General features: G+C 45.2%; 3 non-coding genes across 3 annotated transcripts; all 3 read right to left on the reverse strand.

The window, feature by feature from the left end:
- Positions 1–2,678: 2,678 nt before the first annotated feature.
- On the reverse strand, positions 2,679–2,750 carry TRNAG-UCC (transfer RNA glycine (anticodon UCC)). The gene has a single exon. It is a non-coding gene; the product is annotated as a tRNA-Gly (tRNA).
- Positions 2,751–12,133: 9,383 nt separating this feature from the next.
- TRNAG-UCC (transfer RNA glycine (anticodon UCC)) lies at positions 12,134–12,205 on the reverse strand. Its single transcript has one exon. It is a non-coding gene; the product is annotated as a tRNA-Gly (tRNA).
- A 6,612-nt stretch (positions 12,206–18,817) lies between these two features.
- On the reverse strand, positions 18,818–18,889 carry TRNAG-UCC (transfer RNA glycine (anticodon UCC)). Its single transcript has one exon. It is a non-coding gene; the product is annotated as a tRNA-Gly (tRNA).
- Positions 18,890–21,983: the final 3,094 nt, after the last annotated feature.

Below are 21,983 nucleotides of genomic sequence, written 5' to 3' on the forward strand. Positions count from 1 at the left end.
CGCTGAGAAACTAGAGTGCGCGCTGCAAACAGTCTTTATGGTGCTGTCGATGTGCGCGAGCCGTTTCTGAGATGCTTGGGAGAGAGTTTTAACGCGATAGCGTTAAGGAGCGCATGTCGTAGAAAAGCCGGTGTCGTCGGCGTCCGCGGTGTTGACCGTGAGCGATAAATCACGGCAGGCACTTCATAAATAAAAAAGCAACTTCCAAGATGGGCTGGGTGGGAATCTAACCAGGGTCTCCGGAGTGTGAGACGGAGACGCTACCACTCAGCCACGAGTTCGATGCTTGAAAGCGGTACAAACGCGCTTCTAGTGAACGCGGTGTTGCCTTAAAAACGTGCCGTTGCATGCATGCTCACTGACAAGGACATGCAAAGCAGAATGGTGGGTCTAAAAGTTAATCTGCAGAAAACTGAAGTAATATTTAAGAGTCTAGGAAAAGAACAGCAGTTTACGATAGGTAGCGAGGCACTGGATGTTGCAAGGGAATACATCTACTTAGGGCAGGTAGCGACCGCGAATCCTTATCATGAAACTGAAATAATCAGAAGAATAAGAATGGGCTGGGTTTTGTTTGGCAGGCATTCTTAGATAATGAGCAGCAGGTTGCCATTCTCCTTCAAGGGAAAAGTGTACAACAGTTGTGACTTACCAGTAGTCACCTGCGAAGCAGAAACCTGGAGGCTTACGAACAGGGTACTACTTAAATTGCGGACGACGCAGCAAGCTATGGAAAGAAGAATGGTGGGTGCAACGTTAAGGGATAAGAAGATTGCAGATTGGGTGAGGCAACAAACGTGAGTTGATGACATCTTAGTTGAAATCAAGAAAGGAATGGGCATGGGCAGAGCATGTAATGTAGAGTGAAGATAATCGATGGTCATTAAGGGTAATGGACTGGGTTCCAAGAGAAGGGAAGCGTAGCAGGGGACGGCAGAAAGTTAGGTGGATGGATGAGATTAAGAAGTTTGCAGGAACAACATGGTCACAATTAGGACATCCACCACGTCGTTGGAGACGTATGGGAGAGGTCATTGCCCTGCAGTGGGCGTAGTTAGGCTGATGATGATGATGCCGATGATGATTGTTACAATGTATTGACACCGAAAAACCAGCCACTGCCAGCCTTTGAGTCACAAGCCTATTTAATGGGCGCTCTGGTGACCAACAAGACGTGTAACACTCGAAACATAGCGATAGCGGCGAGCACAATCAACATCATCAGCAGTTGCAGCAGTTGCAGCCTATTCTGTCCACTGCAGGACGAGGGCCTCTATCTGCGATCTTCAATAAGGCCTGTCTTGCGCTAGCTCTTTCGAACTGGTGCCTGGAGATTTTCTAATTTCATCACCCCACCTAGTTTCCTGCCGTCCTCGATTGCGCTTTACTTCCCTTGGCACCGACTCTGTAACTCTAATGATCCACCGGTTATCTGGCCTGCGCATACCATAGCCGACCCAGTTCCATATTTTTTTCTTATTTTCGACTAGAATATCAGCTCTGGCTACTTAGTATCTCACCCACACCTCTCTCTTCCTGTGGCTTAAAATTACGCCTGACGCTTTTCATTCCGTCATTCTGTGCGCGGTCCTTAAGTTGTTGTCGAGCTTCTTTGTGTATCTTTTATCTCTTTCTTTATTGCCTGACTTTGACAAAGAAAGAACAGCAATAGCAATACACAAAACAAAACATAAAAGATACAATGAACATGTCGTATTGACATAAACAGCTTGGTAGGGGGATGGCTTCGCCACATTAAAATTCATTTAGAGCCATCAATGGCTCCACCCTTGACAGCCACTCGGGTGTATCGCCGCCGGCCTTCAAAATTTCAACAAACCGATGCAGAGTTTCACGGAAATAAATTCGCGTAGGTCGTTCGTCGGTATGCCAGTAGTATCCTGCCATTCGAGAGCGCCAAATACTGTGGAGGCCAATTAACATTATTAAATCAAACGGAAAACCATCCTCGTTAGCAATGGGTAGATACCGTATTCCGTGAGGGTCGAGGGGAAACTGTTTCTTTAACGTTCTTTGTAGAACGTCCCCAAAAAATACCCCTCCCCAACAATGAAGAAAAACGTGATCTATCGTTTCTGGTTGTTTGCAGATAAGGCAGTGAGATCCCCATGGAAGAAATAAGCCCTTTTCCTGTAAAAACATTTTTACTGGAAATGTTCCAGTGTGTAACTTAAAAAAGAAGGTTTTAACCCCTGGCGCAACTTGTATTTTTTTTACTCTTTTTAACACGTCCCTACCAGGGCCTCCACTGTACAGGGCTCTGTACATTGGCTCCGGCAGAACAACGTCACACAAATCTTTGTACAATTTTTTCTTTTTTACAGTTGATAAATATTCATTTGAAAACCTCGTTGCAAGGAATCGTACACTTGCGACAACTTCTCTAAAATATCCAAAAATGCCTCCCCTGGCAACACGCGCCCGAGCCTTACTTGGCATGCGGTGCGCAAAAAAGGATCGCCGACGTCACAAAGGAAAAGAAACGTGTTAACAATGTGCCGCAAAAAGAAAGGTGTCCCAGGCCCAATCCACCATTCTCGACTGCACCTTTCCCATTGCGCATCCCACACGAAAATGGCAAAAATTCGATGCAGCTTCTGTACATTAAGCCTTGCACAACGTAACACCTGCATTTTTGATGCCGAAAAATAAAAACGTGCGTCGGCCGGGAATCGAACCCGGGTCAACTGCTTGGAAGGCAGCTATGCTAACCACTATACCACCGACGCCCACGTTCGAACCGGTGCCTTCCACTACTCTTATGCCGCATACATAAAGAAAGAGAAAGAAAGAAAGAGAGAGGGAGAGAGAGTGAGAGAAAACAGGTCAATCCTCCTTGTATGTATATAGACGGCCCAGACGAAATCGGGCGACCGCCGCAGTCCCCGTGTTGCTGCGTAGCTGCCGCCCAAGTCACAGATGCCGAAAACGCTCGCCGCACAGCTGCTTCCTTTGCTTCTACTCGCTAGCAAAAAGACAATTGGACAGCTGTCACCACGAGCGCTGGTGCTTGATATGTAATACGCATTGCCCTAAGGGAACAGCTCAGAAAAAATACAATTTAAGCCCTTCTGGATTCGAAACATTATTTTCCGCATATAATTACACGTGGGCGAGCACGAATAACTACTTGCAATACACTGAAAAATTGATTAGAACGTAGACGTATTTTAGATTTTTCCATCACATTTGGTTGTGCTGCAGCACTAACAAGAAATTCTTTTTGTAACTTCTTTGTTATGCTATGATGTCCAGTTAACGAACAAGTACTTGTAATACACTGAACAAAATGATTAGGACAATGATTAGGACTTTCATTGCCCACGTTACTTTTAAACAACCATGGTCAGCTCCAAGTCACGATATGGTAATGCCTGCCGCGCGCACTAGAACGCATTTTTTTCTGTAAATTTCGTCCTTATGATGTGGATCACTTACAAGTAATTGACCTAGATAAATGGACTCCTGTACATTCTCTAGAGGCTGACTGGTGACCGTGATTTGTTTCTTCTTTGCGACGCTATTGAACATCACCTTTGTCTTCTGCTCATGAATCTTCAACGAGCACGTGCTCGTAGGCTAGTTGGTTGTGCATGATTCCAACGTATGCGCCAAATAAAACAACGGACGTAGGAAGGATACACGAGACAACCACGTAGGCGCAGGTCAATCGAACTTACGTGGTTGTCTCGTGTCTCCTTCCTACGTCCGTCGTTTTATTTGGCGCCTTCGTTGAAATCTTGAACCCCACTATAACACTTTACCGGCTCTCGGAGTGTGGTGGTGGGTACTAGAGGTGGAACACTGGGCTTTTAATCTCAACGTCGCCGTTCCTGTCTTGAGCTCCTTTTTCTGAAGCATTCGTGCGCTACACTTTGCAAGATACAAATGTGTTAAGTTCGAATCCCCCTCCAGTCCACTACAGTTTCAGACTTAGAGTGACGCCTGACACCGGCGAAAAATTGGTGTTAATGAGTGGGGCTGTAATATAGTTCAGGTTCAGCCAAAGTAGGAATGCCCACTAATCTTCAGGAAAAACAGTTAGTCACCTGAACAGTAACTGGCACCCCTGGTTCAGTATTCGTCCAATGCTACATCTCTCAGGACTCGTGCAATCACCTCATGTCCCACCGTAGCTAGCGGCTGCGGAGCACCTAATCCTAGCGGTGGTCAGACGTGTGACGCGGCAGAGGGTGCTATGATTCTCTGGAAGCGGACAGACCGCAACTGACAGCTGAACCTGGCAACGTTTAACACACGAACTCTCTCTGGTGAGGCTAGCTTAGCAAGGCTTTAGGAGGAATTTGAGACATTGCGTAGGATATTATTGGCCTTAGTGAGCTTAGAGGAACTGGGGAGGCTTACACAATGCAGACTAACGGCCAGGTCCTCTGCTACAGAGGCCTCTTAGACCAGCACAATCATGCGTATTTCAAATCTGATACGCAACCGAAGTCCTTGGAGTATGTATACACGACGCATCGTATATTCTGACGTAACCACTGGTGCTCGTGTGTGCCGCATAATGTCCAGGAGAATCCAGGCCGCACAGGTGATCATGAGAGTATTAAGAGTCCACTTGGTGGATTGTCCAGTTGGGCTGCTGCCGAGTGGTGATAGACTGGGCTGCTGATACAAAGTAGAACGAGAGAGGTGCGCCCAGTGAGTCTCCTTGATGCTAATTTAGCGCCAGCCAATCAGTGGTGACCGGAATCTACAGTCCTCTACAGATTGACGCTTACAGAATGGCGCCCTTGATTAGACAATAATATTTATCTAAGAAATCGGCGCCCGCTTTCTAGAGGGAATGTTCAAATACATCTAGGTGCGGGTAGCGGAGAATGATAACTTTGTAACAGTGATATCCAACGAAAAACTGTCAACTGAAATGCATGTATTTTTCATTGTTTATTTATGTACTCTCAATGCCATTGCGGCGTTGCAAGTTCAAAATCGCAGTCTTAAATGATGCCTACTCAGGGTTGCTGGCGATGGAGGCGGGGATGTGATTCCATTCGGATGATGGAGTGGAAGCACATGTTGGTCTGGCAGTGCGGCACTTGAAATTTCAAGGTACGGTCAAAGAAGGATGAAAGGTAACCAGGTGGCGAGGACAATGTGCGTTTCAGTTCAACATTCGTAAAGACGATTTTATGAAAGAGACGACGTAAGCGGGCCTGCTTCCTTCTGATAGAAAGGTTCGCAAGGTCCAGAGAAATTTTCGTTGAAGTAATACTAGCGGTGAGAGAATAATTAGCAACGCTGAACCGGACTTAACGATTTGGGATGGCTTCTAGTGCATTTACATGTGTAGATGAGTGATGACCCAGATTGTAGAAGCGTACTTGAGTTTCGACTTGACTAAAGTTTTATAAAGAAGCTCTGTTGAGGAAACATAGGCCAAAACAAATTTACGTCGCAAAATAAAGAACAAGAGTGCTATTCGCATTGTTAATGGCGTAGTAGATATGATTATTCCCTGATAAATTGTTATCTATGTGGAAACCTAGGTATTTATAAATATTGGCAGATGACAGGAGAAAATTAATAATGGAACAAACAGGGATAGTACAGTCAGCAGTTCTTCGGGAAATCCTCATTATTCTGCATTTGTTAACATTCAGCTGTATGGACCAGAGGGAGCACCACGTGATGCTGTCAACATCAGGTTGAAGTTTGACAGGGATAAGAATTTATGCGTATCCATCTAGAGCTGCTTGCAAATTATAACCTGTAAAACATATCATCGTCATTATCATCAGCCTATATTTATGGCTAGATTAGGACGAATTAAGAAGTTTATTAGTGACTATTTAGATAATGAGTGGAATATGTGTTTCAATTTCTTGCGCTTGTAATGTGGGCCTCTTCGAATAATCCAGCGCAAGGACAAGTATTGCGCTATCGTTCACAGGATTTTTTTAAAAATTCCATAAAGCGCAAAAATTATCACCCTATATACCAGGAGTATCTGATGTGCTGATTTATACTAAACACAATTAGCATTGCCCTGAAGCTATTGTTCTAAGTGATATTCACTGCTGCTGTTATCTGGCGATGGCCCCTTGGACTCGTCAAGCTCTACTCATAAAGATTTCTTGCCAGGATGGCCTTGAACACTGTACTGTGTACAGGTTGTGAATAAGCTTGACTTCACTTGACTGATCGTCATCTGTTTTTTTAACGCGATAGCGTTAAGGAGCTCGTGTCGCAGAAAAGCCGGTGTCGTCGGCGTCGGTGTCGGCGTCGGGTGTCGGCGTCGGTGTCGGCGTTTTTGCGGCGTTGACCGTGAGCGATAAATCACGGCAGGCACTCCATAAATAAAAAGCAACTTCCAAGATGGTCTGGGTGGGAATCGAACCAGGGTCTCCGGAGTGTGAGACGGAGACGCTACCACTCAGCCACGATTTCGATGCTTCCAAAAGGTACAAACGCGCCTCTAGTGAATGCGGTGTTGCCTTCGAAACGAGCCGTGGAAAGTTATACTGTGGTGTATATAGGTAATTATGAACATGTAACTTACAGAAGTCGCAATTACACGAGTAGCGAAGTGCGTTTCGCTGCATTTCTTCTGCGCTTTCCGCACACAAAGAGCCATCTTGCGGCAAACACAGAAGAGCCCCTCCTCTCCATGTACGGCGCTGCCCCGACAGATGGCGCGCCACGCACGCATTGGAGCTGTCGCGGTTCGGACTCTCTCCCCTGACAACGCTTCGCCTCGCTCCCTCCGCAGAATCAAGCGTCCTTCCTTTCTTTAGATCACTATCTCTCTATCTCTCTGCCCGTGCCGATCACGGCGTTTGGCTGGCGTGCATCATTTCCCCCTCCGGGATACCGAGTTCATTGGTTCGCTCCGCTTGCTCAGGCGCACGTTTCATTGCTGCGCCGAACGCCGCGTTGCTCGACCATATGGCTCGACGCTCACCGCGTCTGATGCGGGGCGCCTCGTAAGTGATGGCTGCCCTGTAGCCCATTGTCTTACACCCATTGGCGGGTCGACGGGAACGCTATCGCGTTCCACTCTTGAAGGCGAAGCTTAAGCGTCCTCCAATTTTTATGAGTATTCATATAGCTGAACTTGGGCAGATGCATTGGGGAGATTAATTGTGTGTGTTCGCAATGCATACGCCATAGTCATGCGAAAATCACTAACCCACATAACCAACTGCGCCCGCTTCCAGTACGGTATAACGGAGAGTCCCAACCGAGGAAAAAAACGCTAGGCCTATGCAAAGCTGAAGCTACCCTTAATTGCTCGCAGAAGCGAGATATGCCAACGCGTAGAATGAACTACTAATTGACTTGCTGCATTACAAAACAAGAAAAGCGTTAGAAGCGAGGCAGACTTGTTCTGGTCTAGCTGTGGGATGTGATTCGTAATACAAACGTGCACTAACGAGCCTTCTCCCAGACCTTGTTTCAGCTCCTTAATCAGTCAAATTATGGCTCATTTTGTACTAATCGCCAGAAGAATGTTCACGCCCCTTTTCCAACACGAACTTGTTTTTGGACTCATTCATGTCGAGGACAGCTAATGAATTCAACTACTTTGCCCCCTCCACCCTCACCGTCCTCAAATATTCCGCATTAAAACATGCCAGTCATTGTTATTGTACATTGAATGTGCTCAAACATATGTATCTTTCTTTGCCCACTCCCTTCTCCAACGCCTTCGGGTAATGGATTCATCTAAGTAAATATACAATACCTAAATAATTGAACTAGATGGTAGGCAGACAAACAACCGCATATAGCCCCTAAGGAATAGTACACCCGTGAGCAAGAGCATGCGGACCACAGGGTCGCCGAAAAACCGGATTTCTTTTTAAGTAACATGCATAAACGCAAACTGATGGGTGCACAAGAAAATTCGTAATGCCAAGTTTGGACTGCAGTCTTCATTTTGAGTTCCATTTCCTGAAAAAGCAGAAAATGAGATTTATCGTGCAATCCGTGGTCCGTATACATTTGCTGATGGGTGTAGTTTTGGCAAAACATAAAGAACAAATAATTCCATGCAACATCTTTAACCCGAATGCCAAGAAGCCTCCTTTTCCATTGTTATCCCCCCGGAAAAACTTTTTGTTGGGCTAGTTGGTGCATATTACTGAAGTACTATAGCGCGAAACAGGCGTCACAAGAAGGAGAGACACGGACGAGCGCTTCTTGTGTTGTCTGTGTGGCGCTATAGTACTTTAGTAATACACCCCCCCCCCCCCCCCCTGGAATGTTCCTGCAATACATAATTCTTGAAATCTCAGACGGCCTTTAGAATAAAGTGAGTGCAGAATGTGTCCCCGCAGTACTTTCAGAATCTGCCATGCCACGTCAAATATTTCTCGTAGATCCTCCGGGCCATCCAACTCGTTGGGATCGATCTGTGAATATGGAAATGTGCGAAATAGGTGACATTGGGAGCAAGCAAGGTGGACTTTTTGTCGATACAATTTCCGAAGTAAGTTCATTAATTACTAATGAATCATCAATACGTCAGGGTGGCTTTGAATATGAAGATTCGCGCACAAATATTAGCGTCTCACTGGTAAGAAAGGTTGTATCAGGCACATAGGTCGTATCAAACAATTAATAAAACCAACCTTCAATCTAGAAAGCCTTGAAAACTGTCATAAACGCTCCGTACCTTTTTTGTAACGCCTGCTACAGTAGATATACCTCCTTTTTTTTTTCTTTTCTCCCCACCTATAACCAAGTCGGAGTTCGTGGCAGCCTTAAGAAATCTCACAAGAAACACGATGCGGGGCAGGGATAAAATTAACAACAAGACCCTCCGTAACCTGGACCACGGTGCAACGGAGAGTTTACTAAAGTTTATCAATAAAAGCTGGGAGACCGGCAGTATACCAGCTTCCTGGAAGCACGCGGACGTAACGATCATTCCGAAACCCGGCAAGCTCATCAACCTACAGAACCTGCATCCGATCTCTCTCACATCATGCGCGGGAAAAATTTTCGAGCACATGGTCCACAATCGTCTCTCGCCCTATCTGGAAGAAGGTGGGCACCTGCCAAACACTATGTTCGGTTTCCGGCCTAACCTCTCCACCCAGGACGTTCTACTTCAGCTTAAAGAAGACGTCATCGACGGCCTCAGCACATTCCACAAGAGTGCCATCCTGGCACTCGACGTGAAGGGAGCCTTGGACAACGTCTCACATGAAGCGGTGCTAAACAGCCTGCAACATACCAACTGCCGACGGTGGACATTCAACTACGTCCGGGACTGCCTGACGGCTAGAACGGCGACCTTAGGCCTGGGGAATCTCAGGACCGAGAAGTTCAAAATACCGCAGAAAGGAACCCCTCAGGGGTCGGTGATCTCCCCGTTGCTGTTCAATATAGCGATGAGGGGATCGCCGAACCTCTTAGAGAACATCAGGGGTATCCGTCACGCAATGTATGCAGACGACCTGACCATGTGGATGTGAACGGGATCGGCGGGCGAACAACAAGACGCCCTGCAGGGAGCCATCGACAGGACCGAGCATTATCTTCACCGCTGCGGTCTTTCATGCGCGCCGGAAAAGTCGGAGCTCCTGATCCTTAAAAAGAGGACAAGAGGGCGGCCTCTGCAGGAGACATCTGACCCAACGTTGACACTAAATGGAGTCAACATACCCAAGGTGGACACACTCTGTATTCTGGGCCTCATTCTCCAGAAGGACGGTGCCGGTCTCGCCGCCATTAAAAACTGCAAGCGACAGTTACCCAAGTCACGCACTTGGTGCGAAGAGTGACAAACAAAAAGCACGGCCTGAAAGAGCAGGACACAATCAGATTAATACAAGCCTTGACAATCAGCAGAGTCACTTACGGCACCCCGTACCTGGGTCTCAAGAACAGCGAGAGAGACAAATTGAACACCCTGATACGAAAGACCTACAAGCTGGCACTGGGGCTTCCACCGACGTCGTCGACGGAGAAGCTACTCAGCCTGGGCATCCACAATACTTGGGAGGAACTAGTAGAGGCCCACAAGACGAGCCAGATAGAGCGACTCAAGCTCACCAGCACGGGTAGGGACACGCTAATGAGACTGGGCAACCCAGTCAAATATGAGTCCACAAAACAGCGGGTTCGTCTACCCCTGAGGGAGAAGATCACGGTGGCCAGCATCCCGAGAAACATGCACCCTGAACACCACAGAGAAAGGAGGCGAGCGAGAGTGAAAGCTCTACGTAAGGCCTACGAAGGACCAAAACAAGGAGAAGTGAGATTCACCGACGCGGCAAAGTACAAGAACAGAGCGGCCCACGCTCTCAGCGTGATCAACGGCCAAGGACAAAAGGTAGCAGCGGCCTCGGTAAGTACTCCAGACATCGACTGCGCGGAAGAAACGGCGATAGCCCTGGCGCCCAGTACGGGCCAGCGAGAGGAAGATCTAATCACGATCATCACCGACTCACAAACAGCATGTAGAAATTACCAAAAAGGCCGCATTTCCAAACAAGCCCTGACCATCCTCGAAAAACGAGACAATTTTCCAGAAGTGTACATTGTCTGGGCCTTGGGACACGAGTCCTTGGCGGGTAATGAAAGGGCATCATGGAGGGAGATACAATCTCTCCAATGCTATTTACAGCATGGTATTCAGAGACTTGGATTGGGAAGAATTGGGGATAAGGGGGTCAATTGAGAATACCTTAGTAACTTGCGATTCGCTGATGATATTGCCTTGCTTAGTAACTCAGGGGACCAATTGCATTGCATGCTCACTGACCAGGACAGGCAAAGCAGAAGGGTGGGTCTAAAAGTTAATCTGCAGAAAACTAAAGTAATATTTCACAGTCTAGGAAGAGAACAGCAATCTACGATAGGTAGCGGGGCACTAGAAGTTGCAAGGGAATACATATACTTAGGGCAGGTAGCGACCGCGAATCCTTATCATGAGTCAAAAATAATCAGAAGAATAAGATTGGGCTGGGTTTGGTTTGGGAGGCATTCTTAGATCATGAGCAGCAGGTTGCCATTATCCCTCAAGGGAAAAGTGTATAAGGTGAGTACTGGTAAGTACTCACCTGTTCTGCCCCGCAGGTGAGTACTTACCAGTACTCACCTGCGGGGCAGAAACCTGCAGGCTTACAAAAAGGGTACTACTTAAATCGAGGATGACGCAACGAGCTATGGAAAGAAGAATGATGGGTGTAACGTTAAGGGATAAGAAAAGAGCAGTTTGGGTGAGGCAACAAACGCCAGTTAATGTCATCTTAGTTCAAATTAAGAAAAAGAAATGGTCATGGGCAGGACATGTAATGAGGAGGGAAGGTAACCGATGATCATTGAGGGTTACGGACTGGATTCCAAGGAAAGTGAAGCGTATCAGTGGGCGGCAGAAAATTAGGTGGACGGACGAGATTAAGAAGATTGCAGGAACAACATGGTCACAATTACGATATCGCCGAAGTCGTTGGATACGTATGGGAGAGGCCTTTGCCCTGCAGTGGGCGTAGCCAGGCCGATGATGATGATAATGATTGTTACATTGTATTGACACCGAAAACCCAGCCACAGTCACCCTCTGAGTCACAAACCTATTTAATGGGCGCACTGATGCCCAAAAAGACGTGTAACACTCGAAACACAGCGATAGCGGCGAGCACAAGCAACATCATCAGCAGTTGCAGCTTCTTCTTCTGTTCACTGCAGGACGAGGCCCTCTATCTGCGATGTTCAATAAGGCCTGTCTGGCGCTGGCTCTTGCGAACTGGTGCCTGGAGATTTTGTAATTTCATCACCCCACCTAGTTTCCTGCCGTCCTCGATTGCGCTTTACTTCCCTTGGCACCGACTCTGTAACTCTAATGATCCACCGGTTATCTGGCCTGCGCATACATAGCCGACCCAGTTCCATACTTTTCTCTGATTTTCAACTAGAATATCAGCTCTCGCTGTTTAGTACCTCACCTACACCTCTCTCTTCCTGTGGCTTAAAGTTGCGCCTGACGGTTTTCGTTCCGTCATTCTGTGTGCAATCCTTAAGTTGTTGTCGAGCTTCCTTGTGTATCTCTAGGTGTCTTCCGCAGCCCCGGCAATATACGATGATTGTAAAATATCTGTGTAAAGAAAGTAATTTTTGATGCAGAAAAAGAAAAACGTGCGTCGGCCGGGAATCGAACCCGGGTCAACTGCTTGGAAGGCAGCTATGCTAACCACTATACCACCGACGCCCACGTTGAGACCGGCGTCTTCCACTACTGTTGTGCCGTAAGAATTAAAGCCCCGTAAGAATTAGAGGGCCCTTATACGAAACGCACGCCGATTGGCCCAGCTATTACTGCACTGTGTTTTCCTGGCAATCCGTGTATCGCTTGTGGCGTTTTTCTTATGTTCATTTGCAGTTGTGTGTTTTTCATCAGTTAAATGGCATTGCCGATTTCTGAAACATCTTCCAGTGTAAGGGAAACTTGGAAGGAACAAGCTCGCAGCTGTATGTAATGTACTTTGATATACTATATTACGCTTTATTATTTGACGGCCAGTAGCTGTGGCTATGCAGTATTCCTTTTTTAAAAACAGAGTAATGCAGGCACCTAGCAATATAATTATTCACATATGCAATGCACAAAATACGATTAGGATATTGGAAATTACATTTTAGACATGTTGTAAAGCGCAGTTAACAACGCGCGCACCAACACAGGAAGGTGTAAAAGTAGAATTCGCTGCTGAATTTTATTTTTTATCGCACGTAATGCAATGCGGATAATTGTCAGCGAGTTAATGCGTTTCTGCCCCACTATTTAATTGCATGCTAGGTCTTACTGCACTTGCTAAGTCAACGGGCTCGTAGTGCACTAAAATCAGTAATCTTCACAAACTTCGGCAGTCAACATTCATGCGCGCGATTGAAATAATACTGCAGCTTTGCACACAAAGGTGTTTACTTTCTCTCGCACCTTCGTATCGCTCTACGTTACTTTCCTCGCATAGTCGTGCAGTTACCGACGGTTCAGTCTTTCCGTCCATTTCTATGCAACCAGAATTACCTTCTGGTTAGGTCTTGTTCGCTGCGCGGGATGCAAAATAACTTCTTGTCGTCCTCCGTCTGATCTCGGCACCCATCCGCACAGCAACAAGGCATTTCGGTCCTTCGCATCCTAGGTCATACCGATCAATTCAGCGGGCTCACAGTGAACTACAATAAATAATCGCCACAAACTTCGGCCCTCAACATTCACGGACGCGAGTGAAATACTATCACCGCTCGAGACACGCACGTGTATACTTTCTATCGCACCTTTGTATCGTTGTATGTTACTTGCCTCGCATAGTCTTGCTGTTACCGACGGTTCAATGTCCGTCCGTGCAATTCTGTCTAACCATACTTTTCGTCTGGTTAGGTTCTGGTTGCCGCGCGCTATGCAAAATAACTTCTTGCCATCCTTCGTCCGGTTTGGGCACCCAACCGCACAGCAGCAAGGCATTTAGCCCTCCCGGAATGAAATTATCGCAGCGATGTGCCAAGCACAACAGGCGAAACGCGTGCTCTGCACGCAGGAACACGCATGCGGTTCGGTTTCATGCGGTCCGCATGCGGTTCGGTTTCTGCGTGCAGTTTCTGCACGCAGAAACCGCACGCAGGAACTTTCATGGCGGCAAAGGGACGGAGCAAGGTCACATGTCACCGATCAGCCTATCGCAGGCGTTGTCGGCTGGATCAAAGCCTGGCGGTACCTTTAAATGGTTGAGGGACTTTACACGAGCCTAAACCCCGAGTGTCCCCGTACATACTCCCGCTCCGCTCCCGGCGTGATCTTACACAGGAACCCTACACGAGCCTGGCGAGGCGCACCTACTATCGTAGCGCGTTTAACGTGTATTGGAGTGTGACTCGTCGGTTCCAGGGTCGAAGCAGTAAACGCGGCGCTTGCATTCTCGTTTCGCGCTGGTAGATGGCTGCAAGCCATCGCTGCACCGACGTTGATCTTGTTATTGTCATCACTACAGTGATTCAGTAATTGTTACTATATATATCAACTCCCCATACCTTCCAATCGTAGCTTTCTGGCTCTTTCTTTCTTCCTTTGTTATTTGTTGATGTTTTTCTGCTTATGAGCGTGTGTCCCTTTAGCGAATACTCTGTGGTTTAACTTAAAAAAAAAGATTTGGAAATAACACAAGATGTGTTTGCAGAACTGGACCATCCTAACTGCGCACGTATATTTTGCGAGAACCTGCGCTGCAATGTGCAACAATGGAACTAGGTGAAAAAAACTTACACAGAGCAGCAAAACACAAGTGCCTAGCATTTGCGTAATAGCGCTTCTTGCATGTTGTCGCATTTACCTCAGGTTTATATCGCCTTCTTAATATATAATTCTATAATCAGTACCGCAGGCACACACTGTACGCTTGAATTATTATTTGGTGGCTTACTAGTCCAGTATAGCGCGACTTTCATCGACTTGCGCCCAGTCATTTTCACAGCTATAATAAATCTGTACAGCAGCAAAGCAAAAAAAAACAAGTGTCTACATTTGAAAATAGACAATAAGGCCCGTGCAACTCCATGATTGGGCCTAGCACGCTGCTCTAGCTGAACTAAGGCGCTTACCTGCAGCTTCATTGTAGATGCAATAAGAATACAGTAGCGCAAGTAAACAAAGGACACTTGCCACTGCTCACTCTGTGTCCTTTATGTGTCCTGTGTCTGTCACACACAAAACGGAAGTTACCAGAAATGGGGAGGCTTGTAATGAAGAGCAGTCGTACAAGCGAACGTCACTGTAGCCAACGCCTACGAAAATCGTCCCACGAATTGTGTTTCTATTGTGTTCTTTACCTCAGTAGACCTTATATTCAGATGCAATTGGATATAACGCGTCATTTTTCTTAGGGGGATTCATCTTCGTCAGGGATGCAACTGCTTTACTCACCTTTTCTTTTATGTATGCTTAACTCACTCCCCTCTCCCTAATTGTTTACGGTCCCTTTCTATTGGAGGAGTAGAATAGGATGGTTCGTAACGTTAAGGAATGGGAGGTCGAAGTGTTGAAGAAACAAGGAAAGGAAACGGGGTTTGGGAATAGTCGAGGGTACTGCTGTTGGTTCTTCTGTGAAGCAGGGGTAATAGAAAGGGACATGGATATCACACGTAAGATTTTTGAGAGCACTACAGAAGCAGACCCAAAAACAAAGCAAGACAGCGAGAACATACGCTTGTCAAATGCTACTGGCAAGCGCGGGAAGTAAAAGTAAAGCCCGTAAAAAATGCTGGGTCACATCACCTCTGCAGGAAACTCGCCTTCACGCAAACCTGGAACAGGAGCTGACTCTATTTTGTCAAATTCTTATCTGGTGCTTACGCCGTTCATCATGTTACTAATACATTAATGAGACACCTGACATTAAGCTTATAAGCTTAGTATCCCACATTGCATGTTTTCGAGCTAAGGTAATCAATCTGCTTTGGCACTGGTGGCCCAACGCGATCAGTAGTCACTTTCGCTACGAAATTAGAGTGCGCGCTGCAAACAGTCTTTATGGTGCTGTCGATGTGCATAAGCCGTTTCTGACATGCATGGGAGAGAGTTTTTTAACTATTGATTGTTCTATTTTTTATGTATATGGCGGTGAAAAGCTTTTTTGTTCACAGAATCTTTTAGTGTCACATATAAACCTACACACTAATGATCCCTTGAAAGTCAACTATACTTGCTCCGCCATTAACACAAGAAGGCATAAGAAAGCACGCATTCAGCGTTATTTCGTTTTCTTTATATGATTTAGGTTATTGCTAAAACATTTTAAAACTTGCGATAAGCTAGTTCCCTCGATGTTTTCTTGCGCCTTAACCCCTTGTAATAGGAGACTCTCCAATTAAACGACGTGGCACCCGATTTTCCACTGCAAGGAGTGAATTGCCAGGGGTAGTGCGGTGAACGGTAAAGCCCTAGCTTTGCTTACCCAAAAATGCCTACTTGAGGTTTGGAAAGGCAATGCTGCAGACGTTACAACCGAACCGTAGAGTGGATTTACTTTTCTACATTCATTTGTTATTTGTGTTGATAAAAGTACGATTTCGCTGAGTTGCGATACAATATTGTTACAATATTGCACAGCAAGGTTCGCTACAGTGACCGTAGAATGGTAAGGTGTCGAATTAACCTAGACTAGAGTAGGGAACGGAAGAAACTGGTACATAAGAGGCCAAACAATGAGTCAGTGGTAACAGGGAAAATAGATGTAAAGCGGATCAAGATGCAGAACAGGTATTCGACTTTAACTGAGGAAGATGACCTTAGAATTGACGCAATGAACGACAATCTCATGGGAATCATTAAGGAGTGTGCAATAGATGCCGGTGTTAACTTCGTTAGACAGGATACCGCTAAGCTATCACAGAAGACGAGAGATTTCATCAAGAAACGCCAATGTATGAAAGTCTCTAACCCCACAGCTAGAATATAACTGGCAGAACTTTTCAAGTTAATCAAGAAGCGTAAGATAGCTGACTTAAAGAAGTATAATATGGATAAAATTGAGCATGCTCTCAGGAACGGTGGAAGCCTAAAAGCAGTGAAGAAGAAGCTATGAATAGGCAAGAATCATATTTATGCGTTAAGAGACAATGCCGGCGATGTTATCACTAATATGGAAAAGATGACACCCATCAGTGACACCCACGACGATGATGGAAGAGGGAATCGCCTAGAGGAATTAGACCTCCCACAAGTAACGCCGGAAGAAGTAAAGGAAGCCTTGGAAGCTATGCAAATAGGGAACGTACCTAGGGAGGACCAGTTAACAGCAGATTTGTTGAATGATGGTGAGGAGATTGTTCTAGAAAAACTAGCCACCCTGTATACATAATGCCTCATGACTTCGAGCGTACCGGAATCTTGGAAGAACGCCAACATAATCTTAATTCATAAGAAAGGGACGCCAAACACTTGAGAAGTTATAGACCGATCAGGTTACTGTCCGTTGCCTGCAAGGTATTTACTAAGGTAATCGCAAATTGAATCAGGAACACCTTAGACTTCTATCAACCAAATGAGCAGACAGGATTTCGTAAAGGCTAGTCAGCAATAGACCATATTCACACTATCAATCAGGTGATAGAGAAATCTGCTGAATATAACCAACCCTTATATATAGCTTTCATTAATTACGAGAAAGCGTTTGATTCAGTCGAAACCTCAGCAGTCATGTAGGCATTAAGGAATCAGGGTGTAGACGAGCCGTATGTAAAAAATACTGAAAGATATCTATAGAAGCTCCACAGCTACCGTAGTCCTCCATAAAGAAAGCAACAGAATCCCAATAAAGAAAGGCATCGTGCAGGGAGATACGATCACTCCAATGATATTCACAGCGTGGTATTCAGAGACTTGGATTGGGAAGAATTGGGGATAAGGGGGTCAATGAGAATATCTTAGTAACTTGCGATTCGCTGATGATATTGCCTTGCTCAGTAACTCAGGGGACCAATTGCAATGCATGCTCACTGACCAGGACAGACAAAGCAGAAGGGTGGGTCTAAAAGTTAATGTGCAGAAAACTAAAGTAATATTTAACAGTTTAAGAAGAGAACAGCAATTTACAATAGGTAGCGAGGCACTGGAAGTTGCAAGGGAATACATCTACTTAGGGCAGGTAGCGACCGCGAATCCTTATCATGAAACTGAAATTATCAGAAGAATAAGAATGGGCTGGGTGTTGTTTGGCAGGCATTCTTAGATCATGAGCAGCAGGTTGCCATTATCCCTATCAAGGGAAAAGTGTATAACAGTTGTGACTTACCAGTACTCACCTGCGGGGCAGAAACCTGGAGGCTTACAAAAAATGTGCTACTTAAATTGAGGACGACGCAACAAGCTATGGAAAGAAGAATGGTGGGTGTAACGTTAAGGGATAAGAAGGTAGCAGATTGGGTGAAGGAACAAACGCGAGTTAATGACATCTTAGTTGAAATCAAGGAAGAAAGAATGTGCATGGGCAGAGCATGTAATGAGGAGGGAAGATAATCGATGGTCATCAAGGGTAACGGACTAGGTTCCAAGAGAAGGGAAGCGTAGCAGGGGGCGGCAGAAAGTTAGGTGGACGGATGAGATTAAGAAGTTCGCAGGAACGACCTGGTCAGAATTAGGACATCACCGAAGTCGTTGGAGACGTATTGGTGAGGCCTTTGCACTGCATTGGGCGTAGCCAGGATGATGATGATGATTATTGTTACAATGCATTGGCACCGAAAAACCAGCCACTGCAAGCCTCTGAGTCACAAACCTATTTATTGGACGCACTGGTGCCCAACAAGACGTGTAACACTCGAAACATAGCGATAGCGGCGAGCACAATCAACATCATCAGCAGTTGCAGCTTATTCTGCTGTTCACTGCTGGACGAGGGCCTCTATCTGCGATCTTCAATAAGGCCTGTCTTGCGCTAGCTCTTTGGAACTGGTGGCTGGAGATTTTCTAGTTTCATCACCCCACCTAGTTTCTGCCGTCCTCGATTGCACTTCCCTTCGCACCGACTCTGTAATTCTAATTATCCACCGAGGATCTGGCCTGCGCATACATAGCCCACCCAGTTCCATATTTATCTCTTAACTAGAATATCAGCTCTCGCTACTTAGTATCTCACCCACACCTCTCTCTTCCTGTGGCTTAAAGTTACGCCTGACGCTATTCGTCCCGTCATTCTGTGCGCGGTCCTTAAGTTGTTGTCGAGCTTCTTTGTGTATCTCTAGGTGTCTTCCGCAGCCCCGGCAATATACGATGATTGTAAAATATCTGGGTAAAGAAAATAATTTTTGATGCAGAAAAATAAAAACATGCGTCGGCCGGGAATCGAACCCGGGTCAACTGCTTGGAAGGCAGCTATGCTAACCACTATACCACCGACGCCCACGTTCAGACCGGTGCCTTCCACTACACTTGTGCCGCATACGTAGAGAGAGCGGGAGAGAAAGAGAGAGCGAGAGAGAGAGAAAACAGGTCAATCCTCCCTGTATGTATAAAGACGGCCCAGACGAAATCGGGCGACCGCCGCAGTCCCCGTGTTGCTGCGTAGCTGCGCCCTAGTCACAGATACCGAAAACGCTCACCGCACAGCTGCTTCCTTTGCTTCTGCTCGCTCGCAAAGAATCAAGAATCAAGAAGTCTTTATTGAGTAACACAAACAAAATGTATACACAGATATTTGGACCGATAGCCAATGAGGCTAGTAAGCGGTCCAATACAAAATAACATATAGGACAGCAATCAACAAGCAAACACATTGAAGAAAAACTAACTTTGTAGCCTAGCTTCCATTCCCAAAAAATGTTTCTTGCATGTCAGTTTGAAATTCCTAGCTTCCTTTACTTCAATTGGCAACGAGTTCCAAATTTTCGCTCCTGTAAATTCTATTCGTCTTTCTCCGTACGCATTATGGCAAATAGGAAGGTTAAAATTGCCATTGCTGGCTTGTCTAGTGTTGCGGACGGGAATACTGAATGCACCAAGAGGTAAGGGGTAGTTGGTATTTATAATATTATTAACCATAAGAGCTATTTTGTAATCGCGTAAGGTTGTGAATGACATGATTTGCATTGCGTCAAAAATGTTATTGTTAGAACTATTCGAAGAAGGTAATCCCATGGTTTTCAAGGCACGTTTTTGTAGTCTTAGCAATGGTGTTAAATACGTTTTGTATGTGATTCCCCATGATTCACTGCAATAACTGAGATGACTGTGACATAATGAAAAATACAGTGATCTAAGAATAGCAGGTGGAAAGTGCCGCCGTGCCTTAGACAAGGTAAAACAACCGTACGCAACCTTTTTACACACACTGTGCACCTGTTCCTTCCAAGACAAGTGGCAGTCGAACATGACCCCTAAATATTTAAAAGAAGACACACTATCAATAACATTGTTGTCAACACATATAGAAAAATCACTTAATTCAATACACTTTTGTTTTGAACGAAAAATAACATATTTAGTTTTTTCAGTGTTTAAAGTTAGATGATTATTACGAAACCAGGTCGAGATACGTTGGAGTTCATTGTTAATAGGATTTTCTATTGATTCAAGTGAGTTGCCAGTAAAGATAAGTGCAGTGTCATCCGCATACATCAAAATTTGAGAACACTGTATTGCATTGGGGAGGTCATTAATAAAGAGCGAAAATAAAAGCGGTCCCAGAACTGACCCCTGGGGTACACCACACGTAACAGTTTGGTATGCAGACTTGAACTGTTTGAGGACAACTTGCTGCTGTCGTGAAGAAAGATAACTTTTAAAGAATTCAAGGGCCCCGCTACGCACACCATATGCTTCCAGTTTCATTAAAAGAATGGAGTGTGAAACTGTGTCGAAAGCTTTTTTGATGTCTATAAATACGCTTACAGCAACATTATGGTTATGAAGAGCAGATAGGATAAGCTGTGATAGAGTAACTACAGCCGTGGACGTGGACCTGCTAGAAACAAATCCGTGTTGCTGAGGACAAATAATGTGATTAACATCAAGAAAGGTTTTCAGTTGGAAAGCAATTAATTTTTCAAAAATGGTATTGACGACACTCAGTACAGATATTGGCCTGTAACTAGACGGGTTGTTAGGGTCACCAGTTTTAAATATCGGAACAACTTTTGCAACTTTTAAAGTATCGGGGTATAAGCTAGAGTGTATCGCATGATTAAATATTCTGCACAAAGGAACACAAAACAAATCAATGTTGTCCTTGATTACCTTAGCCATTATGCCGTCTGGCCCGGCCGCTTAATTCGTGGGCATGTTCGCCACAACACTTGCAACTTCATCGCTAGTAATGTTCGAGAAACTGAATTCATTATTAATACATCGAGGTATGTCGGATGTCACTGAAGCTAAGGGAGTAGGTTGCGCACTGTTCTGACCGTATGTTGTGAAGAACTGATTAAACTGGTCTGCAGTCTCTATTGACAAGTTGACAGGAACAATCTGTTTTCTTTTAGCTGTTCCCGTAACTTCTCCTACAATCTTCCATACTTGCTTTGTGTCATTTCCTTGACGATTAACCAAATTAGTATAATACAATTTCTTTGATTTTCTCATCAGCGCCACGGATTTGTTTCTGTAATACTTAAACTGTTTCAAGTAATAAGCATTTGTTCTGTTGTTTTTGAGCTTATTATAGTACGAATCCTTCTTTTTCAATACTGTGAGTATTTCCTCAGTAATCCAAGGACATATGGCATGTTTGTAGTTGCGCCGAGAAAACTTCAGTGTTGACTTAGTAATTGCATCGGAAACAGCAGATACGAAGTTAGCAAATTCTGTGTGAACGTCACTGTGACACAGATTTTCGAAATGAATAGATTCGAGCAAACGCCTGACATGCGCGTAGTCCACCCGTGAAAATACATTGGTATGGGTAGGGCAAATACAATCGATACCCGACCGTGGCAGAAACAGAAAAGTTGAACAGTGATCAGCAATGTTTTGGTTACAAACACCAGCGCAGGCATCCATATCACGGTTACATAAGATGTGATCAATAATTGTTGCAGACTGATGTGTAATTCTAGTGGGCACATTGATAACATTCTTGAGGTTGAACGATTCCAGTAAGAAAATATAATCTGGACAGTCATCCTTTGATAAGTCGATATTGAAATCACCAACTATTGCTAACTGATTATTAAAAGACATCAGAGGAACCAGAATGGACTCCATATCAGATATGAACTGACTTGTGCACGTGTTTGGCGGACGATATACCACGCCTATTACGACGTCTGTCTTAAGGCGAATAAAAAGTGCTTCTGTGGTATTAGAGCTCAGAGAGGAATCCGAGAGCTGTTGATAATCTATGCCGTTTTTTATAAAAAGAGCAACGCCACCCCCTCGTGCGGTGCTATCTCTTGGTAAAGATAGCGTTGTGTAACCCGGTATGTACGGTATTTCTCCTTTCTTAAGCCAGGTTTCAGTTACAGCGATAAGATCATACTGGAAAGAATGTTGCGATAAA

Source organism: Dermacentor albipictus, chromosome 10 (genome assembly GCF_038994185.2).
Source record: "Dermacentor albipictus isolate Rhodes 1998 colony chromosome 10, USDA_Dalb.pri_finalv2, whole genome shotgun sequence".
In the NCBI taxonomy this organism is placed as follows: domain Eukaryota; kingdom Metazoa; phylum Arthropoda; class Arachnida; order Ixodida; family Ixodidae; genus Dermacentor; species Dermacentor albipictus.